Source organism: Lissotriton vulgaris, chromosome 4_1 (genome assembly GCF_964263255.1).
Source record: "Lissotriton vulgaris chromosome 4_1, aLisVul1.2, whole genome shotgun sequence".
Taxonomy (NCBI): Eukaryota; Metazoa; Chordata; class Amphibia; order Caudata; family Salamandridae; genus Lissotriton; species Lissotriton vulgaris.
Window position 1 is genome coordinate 923,936,824 of NC_141691.1, and position 13,953 is coordinate 923,950,776.

Here is a 13,953-nt window from a genome sequence, read left to right on the forward strand (position 1 = left end):
CTCTCTGTGTGTGTGTGTGGGGGGGGCTCTGTGTGTGTGTGGAGCTCTGTGTGTGTGGCTCTGTGTGTGTGGGGGGGCTCTGTGTGTAGGGGGCTCTGTGTGTAGGGGGATCTGTGTGTGTGGGGGGCTCTCTATGTGTGTGGGGCTCTCTGTGTGTGTGGGGCTCTCTGTGTGTGTGTGGGGGGGGCTCTGTGTGTGTGTGGAGCTCTGTGTGTGTGGCTCTGTGTGTGTGGCTCTGTGTGTGTGTGGGGGGCTCTGTGTGTGTGTGGGAGGATCTGTGTGTGTGTGTGGGGATCTGTGTGTGGGGCTCTGTGTGTGTGTGTGTGTGAGTGGCTTTCTGTGTGTGTGGCTCTGTGTCCGCGAATACTCTCACTTACACTCTAATGCTCACCTATTGCCATTGTAAATGACAATGTCATTTATTTATGTTTAAAAAAAATGTCATGAGCAATGCCAATAGCTCTACCTTTAATAATGCCGAGACCATTGCATTGTAAATGCATGTTCTGAAAATCTGGTCAGCCTACACTTTTTAGTGCGCCTGCAATAAAACATATACTACCAAGTTTCACTACCAATTGTAGGGAAGTCACAAGGAAGAGAAAACATGCAGGAAACGTGTTGGATGTAGATGATATTTATTAGCGTCTGCTCGTCTCGAAGTACAGGCTTGTAATAACATAACTATCCCAACAGCCATACACTCCACATTCCAGATATTCAATGAACAACAAGGTCTCCCAACATTCCCCCGAGGCACAAGCTTGTCACGAGCTAGTAAACAACAAGAATGCTCGTGACAGCTCACACAATGCTCATACGGGTCTTACTGCCGAGTCAAGAATAATAAAATAAATCTTGTTCCTCTCAAGCAGGTAACAAAACCCGCCTGTCGCCAGTGTAGGGAAGTCACAAGGAAGAGAAAACACGCAGGAAACGTGTTGGATGTAGACGAGATTTATTAGCGTCTGCTCGTCTCGAAGTACAGGCTTGTAATAACATAACTGCCCCAACAGCCATACACTCCACATTCCAGATATTCAAAGAACAACAAGGTCTCCCAACATTCCCCTGAGGCACGAGCTTGTCAGGAGCTATTAAACAACAAGAATGCTCGTGACAGCTCACACAATACATATGCAAGTACCCAACACCAATGAAGCAATATGCGGAGGTTTGATTTAAAAAAGGACGCGTTCGTCGTGCCTGCCTTCTTGAAAGAAACCTCTGCGGAAATTGCGTGATTTTTTGAAGACGGTCACGTTCAGGATCAAAACAATGCCTCGTTACACAGAGACACAATAACCAGTGCGTTATTACAAGGTCCCGTCTGGTCGTATTCCACTCTCGGGGAAGTGCGTCTCTCGTTGCTAGGAGACTATAGGCTCTCCTTCAGCCCAAAAGCCAATCTCGCCCTGGCTGCCGGATGTGAGTGCGAACTTACGTCACGAAAACGCCTTCTCTGAACAGAACGGAAGTTAGAGGGAGGCCATTTTCACTGCGCCAGGAAAAAGGTTTGTGGACCTGAGCTTCTGGCGTTCGTTCTCGGAAACTCTTCGCGTGCTTCTGTGATCAGGTGAGGACGACGGTTGGTCGATTGAATTTTGAGGATCAGGGTACTCTACAAGGCTTCCTTTGGTCCGCTCTTAAAAGTATAGTTTCCGAACCCGCTTGGCCGCGCGCTCCTTTGGATATTATGCCACGGGCGCGTAATGCCTTGGCGCGAATTCTAATTCTGGGGCCATGTTGAGGTCAGGCAGGAGGCCGCACATTGTAACCAGACCGCCCTCTCTCTGTCTTTTTAACCAAATGCAGTGCTTTAAATGGGCCGGTAGTGAGTACCGGGACTTTCCCCCCCCCCCTCCTTTTGAGGACCGGGACTTCTCCTCGGACAAGGAGAGAGGTACTCGCAACGGCCCGGTTTTGACACGTTTGGTGTTGGTGCTGCGCTCATGAGCTCCTTTCTTGGCAGCACCTTCTGCATTTCCTTAAAGGGTTTAAGCGCTTTTCAAACCGAGCTTACGCCTGGGCCACAAACCCCAGGACAGCAGCTCGTCTCCCGTAGAACACATAGAACTGCGTGAGCCTCTCAGGAAGTTATGATAGGAGGAGTATCGCTGCAGACTGTTTTCTTTATCATATCCGGTTTCTCTAACCACTGGTAGCTCTGCAGGCAGCTTCTGTGCAGCCTATTAAAATAGAAGTTTTTGCTTGGGCAGAGTTGCGCTACGTGAATCTCCACGAAGTCGCAATGATATGTATGCAACATTAGAAAATGTGTGTATTTTCAGAACTCTTTTGTAGAAAATTTTTGAATTTCTGAAAAATATTCAAAGCTTGTATGTCAGTGTTAAATTATTCTGCATAAGGAAGACTTATTGCTAAAATTATTACGTTGGCGATATGGGCATTGAAGCTGTGGTTGTTCGGTGTTACTCATGGTGAGGCATGTTTTGACAATACTACTAAGGTCCTTGGTACTGATAATCTTGCACAACGCGTCCCCAAATGTTATCTTGTCTGATGTGGTCACTATTACAACAATTTGTTTGTAGTTCAGGGTGGCTTTCATTGAACATAAGTAGCTCTTATTACAGGAAAGGTTGGAGACCCCGCGTTATATTTTAGAGGGGATTGAAAGGTGACCATAAAACCCAATGGCCATGGGTTGTGGGGCACATTTTCCGGGGTAATACTTTTTTTTTTATAGCATTCCCGTTGTTTTAAATGGCCGCAAATATGTGCCCATCGGCAATTTAAATGAAAGAAAATCTCTGCCCTCTCCACCAAGTTCCCTGATTAACCTAAATGAAAAACATTAAAAGCAAAATGCTTTTGTTTTAACTTTTTACAAGTAGCAGCTTCTCACTTTAGATGTAAAACTAGACCTGAACCAATTGCGATAGATGGCTTGATTATAGGTGTGACACTTTAATACAGTTCTGGATTTTAGTTGGCAAACCTTTGCATTTTGGGATTTGTAGTTTATTTTTCTGTTTTTCAGTAAGAGATTTTTAAAATCCCAGCATGCAAAGTGTGTATTCCAAAAACCAGGCTCGCATTGAACATGTCACATAACATGGTGTCACTTAAGAACTACAAAAGGGGGTGGTGAAGGACGGAGCATCTGAATCAATCAATCACTCACACCCAGTCAAAAGATCTGGGTATAATCCATCACCGTTCTTTAGCCCAGACAGCTGGAATGCCAGAAACCGGTCCTCGGAAGCTTGTTTCCGGTCCAGGGAAGACATGGCTTGGTAGTTCGGGCTGGACTGTTCCCATGAGGCACAGGGTCAGACTGATTTGCATATAGCCATGTCTGAACTGGGGTGGCATAGTGGGCTAAAGAACGGTGATGGATTATACGCAGATCTTTTGACTGGGTGTGAGTGTTTGATTCAGATGCTCCGTCCATCACCACCCCCTTTTGTACCATCACTTAAGAACTACCAATCCCCTGATCTTGTATTTTGTGGTTCCACTCGCATCATGCATGAAACAAATATAAACAAAAAACATTGTTTTGGTTCTCATATGTTGAATATGGAATTATTTCAGTACATTGCTTCTGGTGTATCCTAGGCTGTCAGTAAATCATTCTATCCTTCTGAAGCGGTCGCTCCACCCTACCTCCTGACCTCGTAGCGCTGTCCTGGTATCGTAGCGCTGCTTCTCCCCACTGCCATACCTTTAATTTGCACCCGGTTTGTGGCGTAGCGCACCGCATTGCTTTGACTGTTTTTATATTTAAATTGTGCCTGTGTGCTCCACCGCTTGCCCGCATTGCCTCCTGAGCAAAATTGCTGCCTGATTGCGCCCATAGCGTCCTGTTGTCCTTTTGTTGTTGTTGTTGTTGTTACAACCATTTTGTTGTGCCTGCAGCCCGTCCCTCCCCCTACGCTCTCGCCTCCCAGCTCCCCCTCCCACGCTCCGCCCCCCTCCACTTCTCCATTTATGACAGATGGACCTACGCGCAGCGTCCGCGCCTAGACCGCGCCCAGCGCCAGACCCCCTGGCCCCCGCAGTACCCAGCCCACTCGATTCACATACGATGCCGCAACTCTCCTCGCCCTCAACCCCGGACGCACACCACAATGCTGCGAAGCCAACCCAGGACGTACCCACGGTCCATTCACCTGCCACACCTGCAAGTTCACCTGCTTCAGGACCCACACCAAATCCACTTCCTCCAAACACCGCTCCGACTCTAACCACCTGAAGTGCATCCTGCTGAACACCCGCTCGGTCCACAGACACGCAACTGAACTCTGGGATCTACTCGACACTGCGTCACCGGACATCGCCTTCCTTACAGAAACATTGATGAACACATCATCAGCACCCGACATCGCCATACCGGACGCTTACAAGATCATCCGAAAAGACCGCACCAATCAAACAGGAGGAGGCATCGCCATCATCCATAGGAACACCATCAAAATCACGACCAGCTCCGACGATAATCTTGCAACCGCCGAACATCTCCACTTCCAGATCCACACCGACCCTAGGACCACACTTAGAGGCACCCTCATCTACAGGCCTCCAGGAACCCGCACTCAATTCAGCGATGACATCCCCGACTTCATCAGCTCACATGCCCTCGCCTCCGAGAACTACATTCTATTAGGAGACCTCAACTTCTACCTTGAAAACAAACACAACAGTAACACCACCTCCCTTCTGGACAACCTGGCCAATCTCGGACTCAAACAACTTGTTGACACCCCCACCCGGACACACGCTCGACCCTATCTTCACCTCCAGCAAGCACATTTCCTTCGATCGCACCACAGCTCTCCATTGGACGGACCACAGCTGTGTTCACTTCAGCTACAAAACCACCTTGACCCACAACCGCCCACAACCTATTCCTCGGAGAAACTGGAACAAAATCGCCTCCGACCTACATCACTCAACCAAAGCCCTCCCACCCTCTCATTGGACCCAAACCAAGCGGCCACCAAACTCAAGCAATGGATCACCCACAGCGCTGACTAATTAGCAGCCCTGAAAAAGCACCAGATCAAATCAGGCAGCAAAAAGGCTCCCTGGTTCAATGATGACCTTAAAAAATCAAAGAAGCTATGCCGCACCCTAGAGGAAACACGGAGAAAAAACCCAACCACCGACAACATGGCCACCCTCAAGGCAGCCACCCGCAAACACCACCAACTGATTCGATCCACCAAGAAATCAGCATTCAAGGATCGTCTCGACAACAACGCCCACAACAGCAAGGAACTTTTCAACATCGTCAAAGAATTCACCAACCCCACTGCGGCATCTAACGATATCACTCCCTCCCAAGACCTCTGCGATGCGTTATTCTCCTTCTACAACAAAATTGCCGACATTCACAACAGCCTTGGGAACACTCCCTGCGAACAACCCTCTCCACCCCCCTCAGATCCTACACCGCCAAATAACAACCTCAGCGCCTGGAACCCAATCACCACTGAAGACACTATCCGCCTAATGAACTCAATCCACTCTGGCTCGCCAACCGACCCCTACCCCCACCACATCTTCAACAAAGCTGACTCCATCATCGCCCCCCATCTCCGTGATGTCATCAACTGCTTGTTCAACTCTGCCACCTTCCCAGAAAGCTGGAAACACGCCGAACTCAGCGCCCTCTTGAAGAAACCCACAGCAGACCCAGCTGAACTTAAAAACTACCGACCCATATCCCTCCTCCCTTTCCCCGCCAAAGTCATTGAGAAAGCAGTCAACAGCCAGCTCGCCGCCTTCCTTGAATCCAACAACTCCCTCGATCCCTCTCAGTCCGGATTTCGAGCCAAACACAGCACCGAAACCGCCCTCATTGTAGCGACAGACGACATCCGAACATTACTGGATAACGGAGAAACAGCGGCCCTCATTCTACTCGACCTCTCCGCCGCTTTCGACACAGTCTGCCACAGCACCCTTATACAACGCCTCCGCAACATCGGCATACAAGGAAAAGCCTTGGGCTGGATCATCTCATTCCTCGCCGGGAGAACTCAAAGAGTCCGACTTCCCCCATTCAACTCAGAGGCCACTGAAGTCATCTGCGGCGTACCACAAGGATCATCACTCAGTCCCACCCTCTTCAACGTTTACATGAGCCCACTCGCATCCATCGCGCGCCATCACAACCTTAACATCATCTCTTACGCAGACGACACCCAGTTAATCCTTTCCCTTACCAAAGACCCTAACACTCCACTTGTCCGCTCACATTTGAAAACCATATTAAATTAGGGCGCGCTATTTTTAGGTCCTACTCGTCCTTTCTGGCAAGTAGGAAGACAAACTGACTTTTGACCTCTGTCTCTGAAAGCAGAGGAAATGTGACAAGATAGCAAGATTCAAAATTCTTTATTGCTCATAAAGTGAAAGAGTAATAAAAATGCTTCCAAATCTTGTTAACTTGTCACACTTAACTCTATCGGAGACTACAATCAGTTGCATTTCAGTTAAGTCTAGTACAAATTAAAGGATTTTTCGAGTCCTGACCTGTTCAGACCCTCTAGGATTTCGCGGTTTGCTGCAAAATCGGCACTTTTGAAAAAATGCTGCAATTTTTGCAAAAGTGCCCGCGAAATCGGCACTTACCACTTCAGCCCATGAGATGCTGCCTCGTGTCAAACCAGCTTTAAAGCTTAACAACCCCCACTTGATAAAAAAAATCCTATCACACAGCAAACGCCCTCGAGCCACTGTTTGTAGCTCCATGTCCTCCTCAGATTAAAAACCTGCTGCATCACGTAGAAAGCAAAACATTTAACAACCCTTCTAGAGTGTCACAAATGAAAGCAGGAACAATAGCGAAGCAAAGATGTCATGGTCCCAAATTAAAGCCCTATCCCCTGGTTTGGTAGTAAAATAAATACAACTACAAGAGTGGTCCAGTGGGCCCACCAGGCCGCGGTGCCACTGCACCTGATGCTCCATTCTAGCTATGCCCCTGAACAGAAAGTACGAAACAAACATGAGGCCTCAACTTCAACACCCATCCCCAAAGTAAAAAAAAATCTCCTTGTTAACTTTCATTTTTATTAGCTTCTTCAGGTGAATCTCAATTTATTTTCTCTCCATGTGCAGTGCCTACCCTTTGATTTTCATGCCATGAGAAGCAAGTGCGAGTCCCATGGCAATGCTGGGCGTGTTCCACCACCTGTCGACATGCAGAACAAATACACTTAATTCAACTTATTTTTGGAGAGAATTGCATTCTAGTTGGGCAACTATTTGACCCTTACGTTGGTAACCAGTCGCACAGTTACCACTGATGTGACGCACCAGGAGGTGCCTTTGTTAAATCACTTGTTTTTTGGACTTGTTGGGCTCTCCAACAAGCAACCATGTATGTATACCACCACTGGTCACTTCTATACAAACTGCGTGTACACGTCTCCTGGCCACGCCCAGGATTTACTGCTGACCTTCCCAGCTACATTTTGAGAAGCTGCCTATATATACGCACATTTTAATCAAATTCTTTTCATTCCTTCCAAGTGATGGACTTCCTTCTACAATACATGGATGACTCCTTAAAGTGTCCAGTATCGATAATGCTCCCACTCCCCCCTCCCCAAAACTAGCTGCTTTTTGTAACTTCTAAGTATCGTCAGCAGTAAAACTACAGATAAGCAGTAAGTAGGTTTGTTCTCTATTAAGATTGGTTTGTAATTGTGTCCTTTGGTACTCATCATTTGCAAAATAGCAAATTTTGCACCAGTAATCAGTGGTCCTGATGAAGAGCCCAGAGCGACGAGAGACTGAAACAACTGTTGACTATATTCGGACTGTTCCCTCACAGATATCATGTATGACCAATCGAAGGCCAGTTGAACAGTGATGTACATGATGAGTTTTTGCTTTCCCTTGTGAGAAGCTTGCCTGGTATATGATGTACACTTATGCAAGTGGACACCCTGCACCAGTCCAGACAACCCTTCTGGTGATTTGAGAGGTCTTAGACAACGATAGAAAGCTCTCTAAGCAGACCCTCCAGGATTTTGTGATTTCCTGTGAAATCGGCACTTTGGTAAATATGCCGCAATTTTTACAAAAGTGCCTGCGAAATCAGCACTTTTGTAAAAATGCCACGATTTTTACATAAGTGCCCATGAAAATGAAGGAGGTGGGGAGAGGAGAAGGGGAGGTAGGAGGGAATGTCATGTGAGGCTTTCCCAAGCCCTGGGGGATTGCTTTTGGGGCATTTATTCATTAGCATGTTCATCTCCGATATGAAGCCTTGAAGCCAAAGTGTCTACATTGTAAATAAACCAAATATACATAGCTTGATGTTGTTAAATAATTAAAAAAAAACCTCTATAGCCCTCGTCCCCCTACAGATCTGATAGGACCGACACAACACTCGGTGCAGCTATGGTACAAGGCCAGTAGACGTCTTAAATGCTTGGGTACTATCACCCAAATGACACTGTTGTGGGACTCCAGCAAATTAGGCTCCCACCAAAATAGGAAGGGATTTCAGGCTTGGGATACCATTGGTATATCGGTGGTGGGCGATCTCTGGAAGAGGGGTGGGGTGGTGGAATTTGCCCATCTGCAAATGCAATATGAATTGTCACAAGCTGAGAAGTTTAGATATATACAAATTAGGCATGCACTACAATCAGTTATACCGACAGGTACCGTCCTACAAGACTCGTCGCCACTTGAGGACAGACTTATGACCGAACACATGCAGGAGAAGGCAACCTCTCTCACATATAGAAAGCTTATAAATAACCTCCCAGACGTGATTACTATCCTGAAACGGCACTGGTGGGAGGAGGTGGGCCCATTTGAAGACTCTGAATGGCAGGAGGCCCTCGCCTCACCTAGGGAGACTGCTATCGCCTCCAGATTGAAACTGATACAACTCAAAATACTCCACCACACATACTACACTAGAACGACTTTGTTCAGGATGGGAAGAGCCACGCATAAATTCTGCTTACGTAACTGTGTGGAGGAGGGAACATTCTTCCACACCATATGTGACTGCAGATACATGGCGACCTACTGGGCGGCAGTGATGCGCACGATTTCCCAGACCTTAGACATCTCGCTGCTCCCGGAGCCTCGCAGCTGTCTTTTAAATGTGTTAGAGCCCAATGACCTGAACCATCGCCAACCAGACTGGGTAATGCTGGGCATGTTGATAGCAAAACGTAATATCGCCAGGCTCTGGGGTTCGGCACTTTCGCCGACGCTGCGAGATTGGTGTAGGGATGTGGATGAGGCGATGGTGGCAGAGAAGGCGGTCTACATCCCCCGCGGCTGCCCAAGAAAGTGGGGTAGAATCTGGGGGGGCCTGGAACACGTTCAGGGGTAACATCTGCGAACCACCGTGTGTCACTGAGGAGGGTGAAGATTCGGACTAGTGGAACTGGTCAATATATGTGTAATAAGGTTATACTGTACTCAGATTATTAAGTTTGATATTTATGATCGGAAACATTCTTGCAGTGCTGTCACGTTTACAATGTTTAACTGAAAATAAAAACATGAAAAACAAAATAACTAAAAAAAACGAAGATATCTGTGATTGTTGTAGGAAAAACCGCCAAATAAAATGCACCAAAATTGCCGCTACATTTCCATATTTGTGCCGCTAAATTTGCTAATCCATGCCGCTATATCCTGGGGGGGTCTACCTGTTTATATAAGGGAGAAGATCATGCTGGCAATGTATGCATACTTCAAACTAGAGGCCATGCTGATGCACAAGGTGAAAATAGAATGCAGGAACCTAGACTTAAATCAATGCATTCATAATTTTTGGAAACCACAGCAACACTAGAATTGATTCCTCAGGATGCCATTTATTGATAAACCTGTTAGTGAACTATAAACTTAATGTTTTGCAGCAGACAATTCACCTTCTAAGTAACTGCTCCAATAAGACACACCTGTGGTAGTCTCTGAAAATGTTTTGATCTGAAAATACGTACATTGCACAAAATTTAACACCCCTTCCCCACACTAAGTGCTGTACCTGTTAACGTTTTTGAGCACCTCGACTGTCTGGCACTGCGAGTGAAAGAGAATGTTTGAGAGCTAGGAAGTAAAAGTAATAAGATGTGTGTTTACAAACGTGGGTATGACTGAGAATAAAAAGTAATGGTGTATGTGAAACAAAATGTGATTCAGGGAGTACGAAATGGGCATTTTAAGTGTGTGAAGGGGCAAATGTATTTAGCCTTTTTAGGTCTCGTAGAGAGACCTATAGCGGTGAAACCAAAAAGTTACACATTAAAGTGAACTCTCCCAAAGAGGATTTCCACGAGTGCATGTGCTCTCGTGCACGAGCATTTCTCCTCCCCTTACCATTTGCTCCTGTGCTTCCCCGCCCACTGCTTCACACTTGGGCGTGACTCGCATTCTCAGAGAGCTTCAAAGCTCCCCAGGGCTTCTTCCTAGATCAGGATTATGTATGCCGCTCCCCCTTGTTAATTCCTTCTCGTTTTGCCTCTCTCTTTCGCAGACTCCCTTGGCCTACCTCCTCAGTCTCTCTCTGCCTGTGCTCTCAATCCCTCCCATTTTCTATCTCTGCCTGTCTCTCTGTTTCCTCCCACTCTCTGTCCCCATCCCTGCCACCCCTCTCTCTCCCTGAGTGTCCTCCCCTCTCCTCGCTCATTGTTGCTTCTTTTGCAGCCATTCTGTAAATCCCTCATTGATTTCCCGCTACCTCCACTTGTCCTCTTGAAACCCTTCTCATGTTCGCCTTTTAAAACTGCTCATGTCCCCCCCGCACTCCACCTCTCCTTCCTTGCACTCCCCTCTCTTTGTTATTCTTGATTGAAATGTAAATGCATTTCATGCAGCAGCGAAAAAGCACCTTGTTTACAGAGTACTTCTAGTAAGTGATAGCTCACGATGTCCCACTTTGATAGCTGCGTCTTACGTTTCTCACTCTGCACCTCTTGTAAATGCCCCCTGTCAGATGTCGAATCTCAAATGCCATCACATGTAAGTGACCCCCAATGTCCTAAGGTCACCCCCTCTGTCTGATGTCACCTGCTTCAATGCCTCTTATAAACAGCCCCCGATGGTCCAATCGGACACCCTCTCTAATATGTCAGTTTTAATTTCTCGCAATGGAATTTACAAATAGCCACAGATGCTTCTTGCTTGCCAACTGGAATAACCGTCTGATGTCACGTATTGACGCCACTCCTTTTGAATGGTACCTGACGTCGTATGCTTACCCTACATTTAATAAGCTGTGCCAAATGCTCATGCAGCTTCTACAGCTTTTATGAACTTTTCGCTGCGAAGTCATACACTTACACAGTATTTGTATGTACTTGTGAGACGCCGCATATCTTCTATGTAAATCACTCTGTTCCAAGCCAGGAAAAGGCAACGTTCTGAAGAAGCATCTTAACTACAGGCTGCTGCAATCAGACCCCCTGGGTCGCAATTGTTAGCTGGCTGCCATCCATACATCATGTTTGGAATTCACAATGATCAAAGTGCTCTCCCGTAACACCAGTGTGCATAGGTGATTTCACACAATCGCTGTTAATCTCAGCAGAGCGTTTTTGACTTGGTTCATTTACACAAATAGCCCACTTCTGCTGCTGCACCAGGTATGACTATCTTGCCACAACCAAACCTATCCGCCACCAGTCTTCCTTTAACATCTAACCCATTTTTTACAATCTTTAAAAAAAAACATAACATACAGCCTAACACTGGCTGCTTGGCTATAATTCGTAATCCATAAGCATCAAACAATTTTAGAAGTAACTGACTCAGTCCTAGCCTTACCAGCCCTTCACACCAAAATGCACTCTGACAGGCATCTGTTGCTTCCCCAGCGTCTTGGCCTCACTTCTCCTCCCCCCCCCCCCCCCCATAATTACATCCCGCTTTCACTTGAAAGGGACCGCCAATGCTTGTTTCATTAGCTCCCCATCTCTTATTCTGTCATCGCCCCCCCCCCCCCAACCGGGTCTCTTCTTTCCTTTTAAGAAGGCCCGCATTTCACTAATGGAAATATGGCATTGCATGGCATTTTAAACATTTTGTGTGTGCGCGCACGCTCCACTGGGATGTGCATCTTTGTATTGCAGAAATAAGCAGCAGATTTAGGGCATTGTTTCTGCAAAATAAGAAATTCCAATGGTAGTCTGACTTCATTATGTTTCTTGCGGGAGCACCTGCTTTGGTTATGCCGCTCGGATTTCCCCAATATCTTGCACGCACAATCAGTAGGTTGCTTGTCAGAATGGTGTTATAAAGTAGAACATTATCCCGGGGCCAATAGAGAAGAACCTTCAGATAGTTTAATATGCAATTTGACGTTATGAAAATTAGCATGGATAATCTTGTACAAAGGTACACCACATATTTGTACGCAAACAGACCTACAATAATACTCACATGCGTGGGAATGCGCACATCAAGGCACAGACTCATGCATGAGCACAGGTGCCTAAATCATTACATACATGCAAAAAGACACGCACTCACATTTCTATAAACATGCACATTCATACGTAGTCTCATATGCATACATGCATTTCCATACCAAGCACACATGCAAGCCCACACTGCACAATCACACGTGCACCCTCACTAACAGCCTTCTTCCTATTCCTTCCTAAAACGCAGCTTATTTTTGTTATTGGCTTTTTTAGGTTTCGTCTATTACCATTCGCTTGCGAATGGAATAGGCGAAAATTCAAGGGCTTGATCGACTACTGAAACCACTGCAGTTTCTTCACAGTGCATGTGAGGTCACTTGACCACAAAAGCGGGTCACGTGACAGCACGAGCATCTCCCTAATCCGCCTGCCTCCCCTCGCTCGCATTCACGCCCCCCACCAGGCTCTCCCGCCCCCATCAGGCTTCCCTCCTAATCCGCCTGCCTCCCCTCAGCAGTTTTATTTTCCTTTTTTTCTTTATTGCACGCACTTTTAACTTGCACGGACATTCGGTCCACGTTTACTTCTTCCAATATGGCCGCTATTTGTGAGTCCTATCTCACTTTCAATACAACAGTCGCTGTACACCTTTGAGACGCCCTAGCTTGACGCACACTTATACATGGAAGAACACTGGAATCGTTTCAATGACTTAATATGTCTATCGATGCGGTAAGTTAAACACGCTGACAGGTGATGTAGCCGGACTTACGCCTCACACTTCGTATGCATATGCACCCCGGTTCTCTTTACGCGCCGTGCATCTTGTTTATAAGCCATCGTCAACTACACGATTGGTTTCTCTCCCTTTTTTTGCTTGGAGCACGTACCTTCTAATCAGCCTATTACGAACTGTCACAATGCTTTCCTCCTTGAGCACCCAACTTTCGTTATATGCACACGTTAACTGTTCACTTCTCGATGTAACTTAAGACCACCATTGACAGTTTTACAAGCACATTGGACCCGTTTACTGTCTTGAGTCACGCAACAGCCATGTTTCTTATTATGTATTTTTCGTTTTGTTAATTGAGTGCTAGTTAGGGGCAGAGTACCCACCCCTGAGAACATTTTCATTTCATTTACAGATTGCACATCGATTCCCCAATGAAGGGCAAATGGCCTGAAATGCATAGGGATACAGTTATCGCAATATGACATTTCATCAAATGAACAAATTACAAATGATTGGTTGTTTCATGGATGAAAGTAATCCTTTGAAAACATACAAACCACTATTAACTCTTGAAAAATAAAGGATGCAAGACTAAACTTGGGTATACATGTGTTGTGTTCTTAGTAAAATGGGATAAAACAGATTAGTAATAGAGAGACGGTCTCTGTAAGAGTGCCACCAAGGGCACAGTGTTGTTTGCTCAACACTGCTTCTTTTTGTTTTATGTCTTTGAATGAGTTATGCTTCTTTGTAGGGGAAAGCAGTGCCCTCCTTGGACCCCCACTTTCGTATGCCACCGTACCATGCTTCCAAGGACGGGCCAGTGAGTGTTTTCCA

The 13,953-nt window shown here is 46.4% G+C and overlaps 2 protein-coding genes across 3 annotated transcripts in view; both read left to right on the forward strand.

Moving 5' to 3' along the window:
• LOC147722730 (uncharacterized) overlaps positions 1-13,953 on the forward strand; it is a 637,985-nt gene that overhangs the window by 384,398 nt on the left and 239,634 nt on the right. The gene's annotated exons all lie outside the window — the stretch shown is intronic.
• LOC147722731 (uncharacterized) overlaps positions 1,425-13,953 on the forward strand; it is a 488,139-nt gene continuing 475,610 nt past the window's right edge. For both annotated transcript variants that reach the window (XM_086965201.1, XM_086965202.1), the window contains exon 1: positions 1,425-1,576. The gene's annotated coding sequence lies outside the window, so the exon portion shown is untranslated. The remainder of the gene's footprint in view (positions 1,577-13,953) is intronic.